Consider the following 17,625-nt stretch of genomic DNA (forward strand, 5'->3'; position numbering starts at 1 on the left):
TCATCATCGACCTTCTCAATGCGCATGTATTCAAAAATGTCCATTTCGAACATTCATTGCAAGCAGTAGATAGTGTTAATGTCGCTCCATAAATAGAGATACTCTAGTAAGGGATCGGACAACGCGCCGGATACGCCACCATTCGCGGGTCAGAAACAATCACCGCACGATGTTTCAAACTGTAAAATGCAAAATAATGAGATAATGTAACTTGAAATGATAATATCAATTTTCATTTCAAGTTACATTAGCTCATCAGTGATAAGTATCATACATATAATGTTTTATGCATTATAGTTATATTATATACATACATTAAAATAATAAATAATATCAGTAGCAATAAATATATTTTAAAAACAATTATAAATAAAGAATGAAAAAGAAGTGTAATGAAAACAAAACATATATTTTTAAACGCATAAAAGACAAGAACATGAACACAAGGATGATACATAGTTTGTGCTTTCAATAATAATTAATATCTATATCACAATAATATTTCAATAATATATGTATCACAGGTATATCACAATTATTAAATACATAATTAATGCATGAAAAGAATAACTTAATAAATAAGAAATATGTTATTAATACATTCAAATCGTAAATAATAACTGTAAATAAAAAAACAAGCTTTGAAACAAACTAAAAATATAATTATTATGAAAGCATATTATTTTTACTAAAAAAAAATTAATAATAATGATACAATTTAAAGCAAAATAAATCATTTAAAATAAACACTATAAATTAATTGAAATAAAACACACATATATTATATATTATTGCACGTTCGAATGCATAACCATTGTTTTACTGTTTCTAATATTTGTTTTCTTTAAACCTTTTTGAGATGCAATTCTTAATCTAAATACACTATATCTATTGATAATTTTCTTTTTTAAATTATGACAATCTAGAATGGAATAAGGAATCTCTTCAAATTTTGAAACAAAGAATTGTTTTATATTAAATTTTTCACGTAAAAAACAAATTGTCTTAATAAGCCCTAAATATTTTTTCCATAGACAGAAAAAAATCAAATGTTATATCATTAATAAAAAACAAAGTATCTTTGGTACTTTTTTTTTCATACGAATTAACTTTGAATAATGGCATATTTTTGGCGTTTTAGAACCTGTATATTTTAGACAATCATAACATGTTGTTTTAATGTTACTTATTATATATCCAGCTATATAACATAATCCATTTAATTCAATATTGTTTAACACAATATTAGTGTGTGGTATATTTAAATTTAATTTTTGATTTTATTTGTACTGTTCTGTTTATCTCTATTATTTTGTAAAATGTCTAGAAATTCTGATAAAAATGTTTTGTCATCTTCGTCGTAATTTCCAGAAAAAACATTTTTCATATATTGGGAAATATTAATAAGTTTTATATCATTTTTAAATTGTAAACAATTTGGTATTTTATTTTTAGATCTAACTACAACAAATACATTTTCTAAACAATCTCGAGTAAATCTCGACCCAAGAACAAACTTAAAATCTCGTTCATTTAATAAATATTCCAACACTTCGAGAAATGATGTAGTAGGTATCACAACGGATGTTTGAAACGGTTTCCATTGATTTTTTTACCGACGTTTACTAAGGAAAAAACTTTATGGTTTTTTTCAGATGTGTTTTTGCATTTTCATAGCATTCCATATTTTTTTTCCCTAATCCTAATGCTGGATGACGTGCAGTTATTATTTTAAACCAACGAAAAATAAAGTCTACAAACCATGCTGTAGTGCAATATTCCTCTTTGGAATACTCTTTGGCCAAGAATTTAAAAGCAGAACTTGTTTCATCATTAAAAATATTAGTGGCACTATTGACTTGCATTTTTAAAAAATGTTTCTTTGTGTCTAAATAATCTGATGTAAGTTTTGGAGCAAGTTTAAATTCTAAATTTTCTTGGGCAGAAAGTAATTCTTCAAAATGTGAGGCTTTTACAATATTACTTGGCAAATTGTATTTTTTAACAAAAATATCAGGGATTGTAAAAATTTCATTACTAAAAAGACCACTTTTAATATTTTTGAAAGCATGTAGAGTATCACCAAAAAATCATAAATTTTGATTTTCATCGCAAGGATGTTTACATGAATTACAAACAGTAGAATATCTACTCGCTGAAATATTAAATGCATTCCACATACTTTGATTCGGTGCGTTCATATCGGATGTTACAGAATGGACTCGTAAACCTATTTCTTCGCACTTTTTAATTATTTCTATAATAATTGGTTTATATACTTTTCCGCATGTTTTCTTATTTGTAAAATAATATGCAACTATTTGTTTCCATCGGCTTGCTAAACCTGCTATTACAAATACTAATGCTTTATCAGCCTGACCATTATGATCAGGTAAAGTTATTTGACCTATCATTTCTTTAGTAGAGGTATCACATATATTTCCAGCAATAACACTGCTCATCTCATCTAATACCAGCATACAGTCTTTGTCCGTTTCTTTCTCGAATTGTGAAACTTTAATTCGTAAAAAATAAAAAATTTCATCAATTAAACTGCTTTTAAATTTTAAATTTTCTAGTCTTCTGGTTAATATTCCAAAAGAAGGTAATGGATGTCCTTGTTTTAATAATTCTAAATAGCCCGAATTACGCATGCAAATTTTAGTCTGTATGATTTTAATAAAGTTTCGTTACACAATTTAGCTACTTTTTTATTTTTATTTGTTAAAAATTTTACTTGGTCATCATTAAACATTTTAGACATAACTTCTGCAAAAGAATTTGTTTTACATACTTAGTTTTGAAAGCGCCGTAATTTTAATTCTAATTCTTTTTTATATGTCTTATATTTTGTCTTCATCACTTTTATGGTTCTATCTTTTTTCCTCAATTGTCTCTTCAGTTGTTGAATTTTTTTTTCCTTAGTTTGAACCATTAATGTTGTATTTGGATTGATATTATCACAATCAGGTGCATCAGATACTATATTATTATTTATTTCTTTGATTATCACATCTGTGATTTCTACATTATCTGTTGTAGTCATTTGCTTATCAATATTTTCTTCCAATGGTTTTTCTGAATTAACAATGTGTTTACTTTTTAAAATACTGACTAATTGTAAGTTCATCTTTTTTGGCATTTCTATAGAACCTGCAAAAAAATATACACATATACACAACTTAATACTACATACACACACATATACACACACAATTTGCAAAATCATTTTTTAATATAAAAATTGTATAAAAATTAATATTCAATCTATAAAAACAAAAAGTAATAATTTTAAGCTCACTATCTTGTAATATGTGTGGTATTTTCAGTGGCACAGTATTTGGTTTTAATTTTTATTTCTTTCCAAATATTTGTTCCTTTTCCCACATATCATTAGAAAAGTGTTCCTGTAAAAAGTACATTAAATATAATACATATTAAAATAAAACAATTATAAATATAATTAAAGAATTACACTGGCAAATAAAATAATTGTTTTAAAATTATATATTACTATAATTATAAATAAATAATATAATAAATAATATTTATAGATAATATTTTACATTACATATCTTATATACTATACATATATATATTAAATATATTCAATTCAATTCAATTCAATTCTTTATTCTTCCCCTGAGGGATTGAAGGCGCTTTTGAAGGAGCGTTCCCCAACCTTACACAAACTTATATATTAAATATAATACATATTAAAATAATAAAAAAAAATATAGAGGAAGTGCTAAGAAAAGGAGGTTGGGGGGGGGGGGGTGAAACTGGGAGGGGAAAAGGTGCATTGTTTGGCGTACGCAGATGACATGGTACTGTTGGCGGAGGATGAGGAAGGGATGATACATATGTTGGGGAAAATGGAGAGTTATATGGACAAGAAAAGGTTAGAGGTGAATGTGGATAAGACAAAGGTAATGAGGTTTAAAAAGGGAGGAGGAAGAATGAAGAGAGTGGAGTGGAGATGGAAAGGAAAAAGGTTAGAGGAAGTGAAAGAATTTACATATTTAGGGTATAAGCTACAGAGGAACAGGGGGGCAGGAGGCGCAGGTAAAGAACAGAGTTAGGAAAGCAGGAGCGGTGATAAGACAGGTGTGGGGAATGGGAAAGAGAAAGTTTGCAGGAGACTGGATGAAAAGAGTATGGCTAATGGAAAGGTTGGTGGGGACGGTGTTGGAATATGGGGCGGAAATATGGGGATGGAAGGAGAGGAGAGAGGTGGAGGCAATGCAGGAGCGATGGATTAGGTGGACGTTAGGAGTAGACTGGTGCACGCCGGGGTATATGGTAAGAGAGGAGATAGGAAAAGACAAATTTAGGATAAGGGCAGGAAGAAGGGCGGTAGGGTATGAGAGGAAGTTGGAGGAAGGAAGGGGAGGAAGTTTAGCGAGGAAATGTTTTGAGGATATGAAAGAGAGGATAAGAGGAGGAAATGAAAGAACGATGTGGGAGGAAGAGAGGGAGAAATTCTGGGAAGAAAGAGGAATAGAAGGGAAAGAGATGGAGGAAAAAAGGGGAAGGGGAGAGGAAGTATATGAGGGGTGGGAGCAGAAAGACAGGGAAAGGCAAAAGGAGGAAAGATGGGAGAGGATAAGAGAGTCGAGATATAATAGATGGTATGGGGAATGGAAGGAGGAGGGTTTACCGGAATACCTGAGAAAGGGATGGGGGGAAAGTAGATGGAGAAGGATAGTTAGGTTCAGAATGAACAATGAGATGAGAGGGGCAAGATACTGGGAAGAAGAGGAGAAAAGAAGATGTAGGTTATGTGGGATAGAAGAAGAAACATGGGAGCATGTGATAGGAGAATGTGGGGGAGAAGGGGAGAAGGGAAACTGGTGGGAAAGAATGAAGAAAATATTGCAGGAAGGAGGAGAAGGGGAAGGATGGATGAGAGAAATAGAGAAAAAGAGGGAAGAGGGAAGAACGGAAGAAAAGGGGGAGGGAGGGGAAAAGGAGGAAGGAAGTATGAGGAGGAGAATGAGGGAGGTATGAATGAGGTGGTGGAGAATATATGGGGAATCGGAAGCCGAAGCGAAGCGATAGGTAGGGACGGCTCTTTCTCTCTCTAAAGTAGTAGATAAGTAGGTTAAGGTAGAATTAAGTTATTTGTAAATTAGATGTAAGAGTAGAGATAAGAGTAGATATAAGTAATAAAAAAATAATAAATAATTAAAGAATTGCACTGACAAATAAAATTATAATAATTTTTAAAATTATATATAATTTTTAAAATAACTTACATCGCATAACGCAGGATATTTTTGATGAGGGCAACCAACATTTTCCTTCCATTTTTTCCTTCGGTAAGGAGATTTGGGAAAATTAAACATTTTATGGCCATTTCGTGTGCTATTATGACAATTACGAGCAGTGCAAGTTCACATTACAATAATATTCTAAAATATATAAAATCCAATAAATATAAATTACTTCTGTTTCTAGGTTGGATATTGATTTTTATATGATTTTTACTTTAAATAATGATTTTGCAAATTATAAAATTTTACAAGATCAACTTTAATCCCTTTTTTATATATATAATACTTACTTTTGCGCGAATTTGAAAAAATTAAAGCAAATAAAACAGTTCACTAAACGCTCACTATTGAATGCAACTAAAGCTGTCAAAGCTGCGTGGTGCGCACATTTCGAAAGACGGAAATGTCCCTCGAATGGCGGTGACCAATCAGCAATTATTGACTTGTTGTCCGATCCCTTACTAGAGTATCTCTATCTATGAATGTTTTGACACATTTGACACATAACATAACATAGGTTCAGTTTTAAAGTATGTAGGTTTATAATAAAATGTGAATATAAATTAATACTACATTAATTATTTATTACAATCAACAATAATATACTTTTGAAGATTGAATAAGATGACAGCGCAATAAAAATAAGTAATTATTATAATAGAAAATTGTGTGTAAACAAAAAGTTTTATTATAAAAGAAATATATAATATAATATGTAGTATTACATATTATATGTACATATGTATTATAGTATAGTATTGTAAAATTTTATTAATTCTTTTAAATCTAAATTTACTATATTACTATATTACATACATGATATGCGATAACACATATTTCTTTTAAATCTAAATTTTGCAATACTATACTACATACATATGATATGCGATAATACATATTTGATTTTCTTTTATAATAACCTTTCTTGTCACACTACCATCCTTATTTCTTCATAAGTATGTACTTATTGCTAAAAAATAAGGAAGTGAATATAAGCTAATAATATATAACAAATAAAATGTAAAGATAAAAGTAATAAAAATTTGATAACTCATAGCACTACTGGAGGGGTCCCGCCCTCCTGCCGCCTATGGCGGCCAACCTCTTGGGAATGCTCTGGGTTTATTTAACTGGAATCACTGAGTTCACTGGTTTACTGGGTTTATTTGTTTACTAACAAAAAAAGAATGAAAGAGGGTGAGAGGGGAAAAGAGAGGACAAGAGAATGTAAGAAGGGGCGAGAGGGCGAGAGGGGCGAGGGGGGCGAGAGGGGGCGAGGGGGCGAGAGAGGGAGCGTTACAAAATATCGTGACATAATCTATTTGAATACTCTTTATTTCTTCCCTTAAGGTTTGAAAGGTGTTTTTAAGGAGCATACCCGAACCTTACAATACTTGACATAATCTATTTATATATACGTACATATATATATATATATATGTATATATATATATATATATATATATATATATATGTATACACAGTATATATATATATATATGTATACACAGTATATATATACATATATATAGGATAAATATCTACATATATATATAGATCTATTTATATACAGGGTGAGCCATTTTAATCAACGCACGTAAATATATCGTATAGTAAGCAAGATGGAAAAAAATTTTCGAACAAAAGCTTTTTGACTATGAAAGAAATATAGAATAGTGTTATTGATTTGATTTTTCCTTGTATAATCATTTAAAGGTCACGTAAAGGTCACCTTTAATTTCTTAAATGGAACCTGCTACTTTTCATTACATATTCTTATAGCTTACCTAAAGAGCTTTCCAAAAACCTATAATAAAATGCTGTTTGATGAAGTATTTTTTAAATTATAAAAGTTTAAAGTTTACAATTTTTTGGCATAAAATATAAAATATCTTGTAAAATGTTCAGTTCAAATCAATGACACCATCTTATGTCCCCCTCATAGTCAAAAAACTTTTATTTGAGACATTTTCCCATCTTGCTTACTATATACGGGATATTTACGTGCATTGATTAAAATGACTCACCCTGTATATTATAAAGTACTCCGAGTTATCAAAAATGTATATATTAAAATTTTTTTCTTGACGGGGGTGGTGGCGGGTTCTTTGCTTTATTTTAAATGATAATAAATATATACTACAAAAAAGAATGATATTCATAAAAAATTCCCTTTTTTTTAAAAAGGTAAAAAAAAGGCGCCAAGTTTATACGCGTCATGTGTAAAAGTGTTATAGAAAAAATATAAAACTTTTGTATTGTAAAATTAATATTTCTAAAAAAATAATATCAAAAAATTGCGCCAAATAAATAAAAACTTGTAAAAAAAATAGAAAATTAGACTTATGCGAAAATGAAAAAATTAATACAAAATAAAAAACATATATCTATATATATATCGGCTGTAGAGCCTACCGCGATGTTTTTTGCGTCTACGAAAATTAATTTTTTATTGATTAGAAATAGTATCCTTAGTTTGGATATCTAATTTCTGTGTTACCCCTTTAAACCCCCTGTTAAGCTATAGGCGAGAAAAATATCGGTCCGAAAGTCGGGAATCGATTCTCGTCTATAGCTTTACAGGGGGGTTAAAGGGGTAACACAGGAATTAGAAATCCAAATCAAGGATACTATTCCTAATAAACGAAAAATTAATTTTTGTAGACGCAAAAGACATCGCGGTAGGCTCTACAGCCGATATACATATAGATATATACCCAGACAGCACAGAATATCTATAAAATATTTATAGAATATTTATAATAATTAAAAAATGGTAATAATTCAATCGACCAACTCTGGCAAATAAGTAATTTTATTGAATATTCACAACGTTTCGGCCGTGGGTTTCGGCCCTTATCAAGTGCTATAATATAATATTAACAATTATTAGAAAAATAAAAATAAAAATAATAAAATATATAGAAACTTTTACACGTTAATACACAAACATACCTATGTTCTTAAAACAAAGTAAATCACAACTTTTTTTCTAAAAAACAAAAATTCGATCTTAGAATATGACATGATATAATAACATGATAGTATGAAAACGAAATAACTATGTTATCGTGTCGATTTTAAGCTCCTTATATACTCACTATTTAGATCAAACTAAACGACCTTTATTAGTTTCTCGTAAACATTATTTAGATTATCCGTGTCTTTTTGTAATTAATTGTATTGTTAAATTTTTTGATAAAAAACATCTCCGCGATTTCTCGTTTACTTACGTATTTCTCATGATGTAAAATTTCTGGAGCAGACGAATCGAAATCATGACCATTATCCAATTTATGATTACTTATGACTGAGTAATTACTATTGTGTACTTTAAAATTATTATTATGTTCTTTTATACGTGTGCCTAATTGTCGTTTAGTTTGACCAATATATGATGAGGAACAATTTGCGCAATTAATTTTATATACTACTCCTGTTTTTTCTTCTAAAGGTAAAGGATCTTTGACGCGTCTAATTAATGTATTTAATTTTTCCGATATGCAGTAAACACTTTGCATGCCAGTAAATTATAATAATCTCGAAACATCCTTACTAAGTTCTTTGACATACGGTAATTGTACAATATAATACGGTCAAATTTTGTACTAACAGAATTATCGTTATCCACATTGCGGTCGTCATTATTTCGTGTCTTAAGCAATTGTAACCTGTTATTCACAAACTTATTAATAATATCCGACGAAACAATTATTCGTCAATATCGATTTTACTTTAGAGATGTTCTTTTGATGAAACCTGTCGTCCGATAATAAAATTGCATGATCAACAAGACTAAAAATGGTATTCTTTTTGTATTTAAAAGGATGATTAGAATGATAATTAATATATCTACCCGAGCAAGTGGGTTTCATAAACCAATTAGTTAACAATCTACCATTATGTCTGATCACAGTAGTGTTCAAAAAATTAATCTCGGTTGGTAATTATTAAAAGACGACACAATTTCATCAACACCCCTCAATGGGATGATCATAAAAATATCATCCATATATCTGTAAAACAACGAAGTTTTGAAACTCAACCTTTCCAGGTAATCCGTCTCTAAGTCGTCCATCACCATATCCGCTAATATGAGTGAGAACGGAGACCCCATAGGACTACCAAAAATCTGTTCATAGTACCGTCCGTTAAAAGCAAAACTTGTCGAATTCATAATGAACTCAATCACATATAAAAATTGGGAAATATTGAATTTTGTATTGGTTGAGATGTTCATTTAACGCTTTTTTACTCCGCTAATTACTAATTTTTTCGGGATAGTCGTAAATAAGGAAGTAACATCTAATGATATTAGTACTTCATCGTCATTAATTACTTTGTTCTTAATATTCTTGGCAAAAGACCAACCATCTTTAATAAACGATCTCGGTTTTTTAATAGAATTAATAAGTATATTATGGATGTAGTTCGACAAATTATATAACGTGCTACATAAAGACGATACTATAATTTGCAGTGAAAAGTCAACTTTGTGGATTTTCGGCAACCCGTGGTAAATTCCCGTTGGTTACGTTTAAATAATTGTAAGTAGTCACGTCTATCAATTTATTATCGAGCCAAAACTTAATAAAAGAATGCATTTTGTTAGTTAACTTTTTAATATGATTTTTATTAATTCTTTTATAAGTCGATTTGTCATATAATAAAACTTCCATTTTTTCCATGTAGTCAATTTTATTAAGGATCACCGTCGTTTGTCCTTTGTCAGCCTTTGTAACAATAATATCGTCGTTATTGTTTAAAAAATTTTTTGACTCAGCGAAACATCTAAGAATATATTTATCTATATAATTAGTATGCTTTTGTGTACTTAAAAAATTCTGGATAGAATTAGCTACCGAAATCCTAGTTGTTTCACGTAAATTAGAAGAGATCTTGTTAATATTCACTTCTAAATTTTTAACAATCTCAAGTGCAGTATTAATCCGGTCTTTCTTAAAACATTGTTGCATTGGTAAACCGAAATTATCGCCGAGGCTTAATAAGTCAAGTACATTATCCGGTATTTCTTTCTTACTAAGATTAACAATCCACTTAGATTTATCAATATTAATGAAAGGATTCACGAGTACATTATGTTTACGTAGCAATGCATTAAATTTATTAATTAATTTGATTTTAGTCATATGTTTAAAAACCGAAATTCTATTCCTGTTAAGTTCCAAACTGGTGACTTTATAGTTTTATATCGTTTATTTATAATAATTATTTTAATATTTTATAAATATTTATCATAAATATTTTATAAATGTTTTTGGAGTCTTAGAGTCAACAGATCATAAATATTTATTATAAGTATCTGAAAATATTTACAATAAATATTATGGTAAATATTATAAATATAAAATATTAAAATACGAATAATAAGGCCTAAAGAGCCATACGCGGATGTTTCTTGCGTACGTCTTCAACGAAAATTAATTTTTCGTTGGAAAATAAACGAAATGTGCACAAGTCACATATTATTCTTAGTGTACTACTAAGATTTTTAAATATGAAATATCTCATACTTGAAATTTAATTTCATAAACCTCTATACCCCCCTAAAGATTTAAAGAAATAAACGATTATAAATATTGTTTGGAAGCGTTTTTGCGACTATCGCTCGCCTCGACTTATTGTCTGCGCGAGCGAGCACACAGCTGATCAACCAAAAAAACTATATACATAAACACGGCTTGTTATTGCCCGCGCTCCGATTTCGTGTTATTTCCCTCTTTTTTCTCCGAAACCGGCGGGTTCCTGCGATCCGACGGTCGATTCCGAGTAAGTCTGCGTTCAGCCGTCTAAGCGATCACAAGTCAGTGATACTCCATCGAAACAGTTTTCGCTCTGTATTCTGCGAAAAGTGCGTTCACCGAATACCTCCGAGTTTGTGGATCTTTGCGCTGTAGCGATTTTAACCCGCTCCCGTTGCAAGAAGGACGAGCGAAAGACTACCAGACCAGAGGAACGACACCATAATTATTATTGAATTAATAAAATTGAAGGGAGCCTTCGAAAACCAACCCGGCTATCGTCAATCGTCCTTAATATTCCTTGCCCACCGATCGTTCAATAAACGATTAAACCCACACATAATTTTGGTCCTTCGAGCCGGATCGGTGGCAAGACGAAACCAGGCATTGACGGTCTGCCGGCATCATGTCGAACGTGGAGGAGATAATCAGCGATCAGACACAGCTGATGTACTCTGTCGCACGAGTTCTGCCAAATTTCAAGAAACTTGGCCAAGCACGGATGACTCGTGCCGTTACCAAGGAGCGCCTCGCCAACCTGAAGGTCATCTTTTCGAAGTGCCAGGAACTCCATTCGAAAATCACTCGTCTGGCCAGTGATACTCAGAAGCAGCAGCTGCCTTACTTCAAGGAGCAGCAGTTTTTCGCCTGCGAGGACGTCTTCAACGAAACATCCGACTACATGGCAGAAATTCTCGAGGCCTTCGAACCAGGACCGCGGCATCAGTCAACAACCTTGGACGTAAGCAACCCTTCCGAATTCTCTCGCCGGTCGTCACATTTGCCCAAGCTACACTTACCGACGTTTGAGGGAGGCTTTGACAAATGGGAAAATTTCCGCGACCGATTCACCTCGTTAATCGCTAACGATACCTCGCTGTCAAATGTCGATCGTTTGCATTATCTTTGTTCGTGTGTAAAGGGTGAAGCTAGTAAGGCGTTGAGCCACCTCGCGATTACAGACGCGAATTACGTTGTCGCGTGGAACCTCTTAATTTCACGTTACGAAAATAAGCGACGCTTGATTACCGGGCATTTGCAAACATTAGTTGATTTACCCGCGGTTCCGAGTAAAAACTCCAAAGACCTTCGGTACCTTTGTGATCAGACCAACGCCGCGATACATGCGTTAAAGAATCTCGGGCGTCCGGTCGAGCACTGGGATGATCTATTGGTCTTCCTCGTTTCGCAGAAACTCGATAAATCAACTCGGGAGGCGTGGGAGATAAAGCTTGGCGAAACCAGCGAGTATCCTCGCTTTAAAGATCTTACGCAATTTATCGATACTCGAATTCGCGCATTCGACGCGATCGCTCCCGCGAATCCGAAAGAGAAAGCATCCGAGTCGAATAAATCGGCGAAACGCCACGTACTCGCCTCCAATTCCGGCGTTCCCGCGAACGTCACGTGCCCTGTCTGTAAAGCCAAACATTTATTATACCAGTGCTCGACCTTCGCTAGCAAAACACCGTCCGAACGATTCGAGTTAATCCGTCTCAACCGACGGTGTATCAATTGCTTCAGCGCGAAGCACGTTGTGAAGGAATGCACGAGCCCGCGCACATGCAAACAGTGTCAGAAAAAGCACCACTCGCTCTTGCATTTTGACACATCCGCCAATCAAGGAGATACCATCGAATCCGCGGTCGCGACGACGTCGAGCGACTCGAGTAATAGCGACGTCACAACGCATCTCTCCACAAACATGGTGTCACCGCAGGCCGCGATTCTCCTCGCAACTGCCCGCGTTCGCGTGCATTCGCCACAAGGACGAGTAGTTACTGTTCGCGCATTGATTGATCAAGGTTCCGCAGTCACGCTTATCACCGAATCAATCGCCCAATGCCTACGGTTACCGCGCGTCAAGCAAGCCGTTCGGATTGCCGGCATCGGCGATAAACAATCCGTATCGCATCACGCAGTTACCGTCATCGTAACTCCTGCGTTCGGCGATGAACCTGCGTACTCGACGACCGCTCTTGTTCTCCCCTGCTTAACCAAATATACGCCAAATCGTACAAATTCCGCGTGTCGCTGGTCGCATATATCTGGATTGCGTTTAGCCGACGGAGATCTCATGAGTCGCGATCCGATCGACGTCATTATCGGCGCCGACCTGTATGGCCTGATCCTCCTCGACGGTATTCGAAAAGGATCCGTTAACGAGCCTACGGCTCAAAAAACCACTCTTGGCTGGATCCTCTCCGGACCCGTCACTCCCATCTCCACTGATCCACGCGCATCTGTGCAGGTGCATCATGGAACCGTCCTTGAATCTCTCGACTCCATTCTCCGTAAATTTTGGGAAATTGAGGATATTCCCCTCTCATCTTTTCCAAATCCCGAAGATCTCGAATGCGAGGAACATTTTTCGTCCACTCACTACCGCACGCCTCAAGGGCGTTACGTCGTTCGGTTACCCTTTAAAGGTCACACCGCAGTCTCGTTAGGCGAATCGCGCGCCGTCGCCTTCGCCAGCCTTCAACGCCTCGAACGGCGTTTCCTTCGTCAGCCGGAAACGGCTTCCGCCTATCGCGAATTCCTTACCGAGTATCGTCAACTCGGTCATATGACCATCGCGCCAGCGGATAATCGCCGTGGGAATGCACTCCACCGCTATTATATCCCGCATCATGCTGTCGTACGAGACAGCAGTGCCACGACGCGCTTACGCGTCGTTTTCAACGCGTCGTGTCGAACCTCGGACGGCACATCCTTGAACGATCACTTGATGGTCGGGCCTAAGCTCCAGCTCGATCTCGCCACGGTGCTAATGCGATGGCGTCAACATCGCTATGTCTACACTGCCGACATCGCAAAGATGTATCGGCAAATTCTAGTTGACCAACGCGATGTTGACTACCAGAGGATTCTGTGGCGAGAGTCTCCGGAACAACCAGTCGAGGAGTATCAACTACTCACAGTTACCTACGGCACCGCTTCCGCTCCTTACCTCGCTCTCCGTGTTTTGCGACAGTTAGCGCAAGATGAAGGCGCCTCATTTCCGCTCGCGGTTCCGGTTCTCCTTTCGCAACTTTACGTCGACGACAGCGTGTTCGGCGCCGACGATAAAATTCTCGCGCGCCAGACTCGCGACCAACTTGTCGCTTTATTAGAAAAGGGCGGTTTTCGCTTGAGAAAATGGGCAAGCAATTGCGCAGATCTTCTATCGGATATTGATCCGTCCGATCACGGTCTTGCCTGCTCAAAGGAGCTATATGATGATGAGCGATTGAGCGTGCTAGGTCTCACGTGGGACCCGTGTCGCGATGTCTTTCGGGTTAAAGTTTCTCTCCCGACACATATTTCGAAAACGAAACGCGAGATCTTATCGACCATCGCCAAACTATTTGATCCGCTCGGTTGGATCACCCCCGTCGTGATTACCGCAAAAATATTTCTGCAAACATTGTGGCAATTAAAATGCGATTGGGACGACGACATTCCCGGCGATTACGCAACCGACTGGGAACGCTATTATTCGCACTTATCGTGCCTTCATCAACTCGAAATCGCGCGCTGGACGCGATCCGGCTCTCATACCTTGAAAACGGAGTTACACGGTTTCTCAGACGCCTCTACGAAAGCCTATGCGGCGGTAGTCTACCTCCGTAACATTAACATCGACGGATCGGTCGACGTTTTCTTGCTCGCCGCGAAGTCCAAGGTCGCCCCTCTCAAAACATTAAGCGTTCCGCGTCTCGAGTTAGCCGCTGCACATCTTCTTTCGCGCCTCGTGCAGTTCGTTCGAACGACGCTTCAACTGCCGAACATCGAAATACATTGTTGGACGGATTCCACCATAACGCTAGCCTGGCTAAGTAAATCGCCGTCTTGCTGGCGAACGTTCGTAGCAAATCGCGTCGCGGCCATTCAAACGACCTTACCGGACATACCGTGGCGCCATGTTCCGACTTACGACAACGCCGCCGATGCCGCGTCCCGTGGTCTTGCTCCGGAGGAACTAGCTCCACATCCGTTATGGTGGCACGGACCCCCGTGGCTGTCTTTGCCTCCAACCTCTTGGCCGAACGGCAATCTCATACAAGATGAGATCACATCCACCGATCTTTTGGAGAAACGAAACGTACACGTCACGGATTCTCCGGCGCCTCCGGAATTATGGGATCTCGCTTTTCGCTTCTCATCATGGCCGAAATTGCTTCGCGTGACCTCGTATCTAATTCGATTCGGGAATCTCGCGCGACGGCAAAATCAATCACTTGAACGCAGTTCGCGCGTCGACGAAATCGCCGCAGCCAAAGCGTACTGGCTCCGCTGTATACAGGCAGCTATGTTTCCCGCTGAATTAGTCTGTCTCGCTGCGAAGAGATCCGTGTCCAAATCCAGTCCGCTTTCATCTCTCAATCCTTCGCTGAGCGACGACGGACTCATCCGCGTCCGCGGACGTCTACGTCACGCTCGCCTGCCAGATTCGACGAAGTACCCGATCGTCCTTCGGTCGCATCCTCTCCTTTCCCTCATCATCGATCATCACCATCATCGCATGCTACACGGCGGTTCACAACTCACTCTCGCATCCTTACGTTCCGAATTCTGGATTCTTCGCGCTCGCACTTGTACCCGCGCAGTCCTTCACAAATGTGTGCGATGTGCCCGCGAGGCTGCGACCATTCCAAATGAACTCATGGGAGATCTTCCGTCGGTTCGCGTAAATCGCGCGGCGCGACCGTTTTCACACACGGGAGTCGATTATGCTGGTCCTATTTTGTTACGAAGTACACCCGGGCGCGGACATAAGTCTCACAAAGCGTACATCGCCCTGTTTGTATGCCTCACTACTAAGGCTATCCACCTTGAAGTCGTGACCGATTATACTTCGGCCACCTTTATCGCGGCGTATCATCGGTTCGTGTCCAGACGAGGTCTTCCCCAGGGGATGTATTGCGATAATGGCACAACTTTCCAAGGAGCCGATCGCGAATTAGCCGATGCACATCGTCGCGCCCTCCGCGATCCAAATTTTATTGAGGCGACCGCTTGCGAAAAAACATCGTGGCATTTCCTTCCCCCGGCCGCCCCACATTTCGGTGGTCTCTGGGAGGCCGGTGTGCGTAGCGTCAAAACGCACCTCAAACGTTGCATAGGTGCTCACACTCTCACGTACGAAGAAATGAACACCCTTCTCTGTAAAATCGAAGCGTGTTTAAATTCTCGACCGTTATCCGCCGTCTCCGAGAATCTGGAAGACTACCGCGTTTTAACTCCTGGGCATTTTTTAATCGGCGCTCCGTTAGCAGCGGTTCCCGAACCCAGCGTTCTCGACCTGCATGAAAATCGATTGTCACGCTGGCAGATGACGCAGCGCATCACCGAAGGTTTTTGGAGATCCTGGCGCAACGATTACTTGCTCACCCTCCAACAACGCCCAAAATGGCGAATTGTACAAAAATTAGCGCGCGTCGGTCAGTTAGTTCTTCTACGAAATCCGCTAGCTCCCCCGAGTCAATGGGAGCTCGGCCGAATTGTTGCGTGCCATCCCGGAGCCGACGGCTTGACGAGAGTCGTCACCGTCCGAACGAGCCGCGCAGAATATAAGCGCCCTATCACCAAAATTTGTTATCTTCCCGTCGACATCAATCAAGAGATGTCAATGATATCCGGCTCGGCGGGCGGAGATAAAAAGTAAAGCGAGCACTTGCTCATATATATATCTCGTTTTGTTTGTTTGCGTTTGTTTAATTTGTTTTAAAATTTACTCAACTATATTCTTATGTATACCTTTGTCACTGGTCTCGTAATCACGATAAGACTGTTCAAATCGATAGAGTGGATCTCTCAATCGATTGTAAACGTTATCATCGGTGGTGCAAACCGAAGTGCATCTCTTGTTCGTCACAATGCGCATTTCGAATGTGTTCATTCGAGGCGGGCGGTATGTTTTGGAAGCGTTTTTGCGACTATCGCTCGCCTCGACTTATTGTCTGCGCGAGCGAGCACACAGCTGATCAACCAAAAAAAAACTATATACATAAACACGGCTTGTTATTGCCCGCGCTCCGATTTCGTGTTATTTCCCTCTTTTTTCTCCGAAACCGGCGGGTTCCTGCGATCCGACGGTCGATTCCGAGTAAGTCTGCGTTCAGCCGTCTAAGCGATCACAAGTCAGTGATACTCCATCGAAACAGTTTTCGCTCTGTATTCTGCGAAAAGTGCGTTCACCGAATACCTCCGAGTTTGTGGATCTTTGCGCTGTAGCGATTTTAACCCGCTCCCGTTGCAAGAAGGACGAGCGAAAGACTACCAGACCAGAGGAACGACACCATAATTATTATTTAATTAATAAAATTGAAGGGAGCCTTCGAAAACCAACCCGGCTATCGTCAATCGTCCTTAATATTCCTTGCCCACCGATCGTTCAATAAACGATTAAACCCACACAAATATATTTATTAAATTATTGTGATATAGATTTTTTAATTTATATTTTTTTAAATAAATAGTAAGAAATCATGAGTTAAAAAGACAAAATCAACGATTTTTTTATTAAAACGATAGGTTGATATAATCTAATCTAAAATTTGGACGATTAGATGTTCTTGTGTTTTCCAAACTCTATTAGCCCA

General features: G+C 37.4%; 1 protein-coding gene and 1 pseudogene across 6 annotated transcripts in view; one reads left to right on the plus strand and one right to left on the minus strand.

Moving 5' to 3' along the window:
- Positions 1-17,625, plus strand: part of LOC114945731 (dual specificity protein phosphatase 3) — an 83,798-nt gene that overhangs the window by 6,149 nt on the left and 60,024 nt on the right. The window lies entirely within an intron of this gene.
- On the minus strand, positions 104-9,393 carry LOC146724331 (uncharacterized; annotated as a pseudogene).

Source organism: Nylanderia fulva, unplaced genomic scaffold (assembly GCF_048542155.1).
Source record: "Nylanderia fulva isolate GAGA-0341 unplaced genomic scaffold, ASM4854215v1 Scaffold138, whole genome shotgun sequence".
Taxonomy (NCBI): Eukaryota; Metazoa; Arthropoda; class Insecta; order Hymenoptera; family Formicidae; genus Nylanderia; species Nylanderia fulva.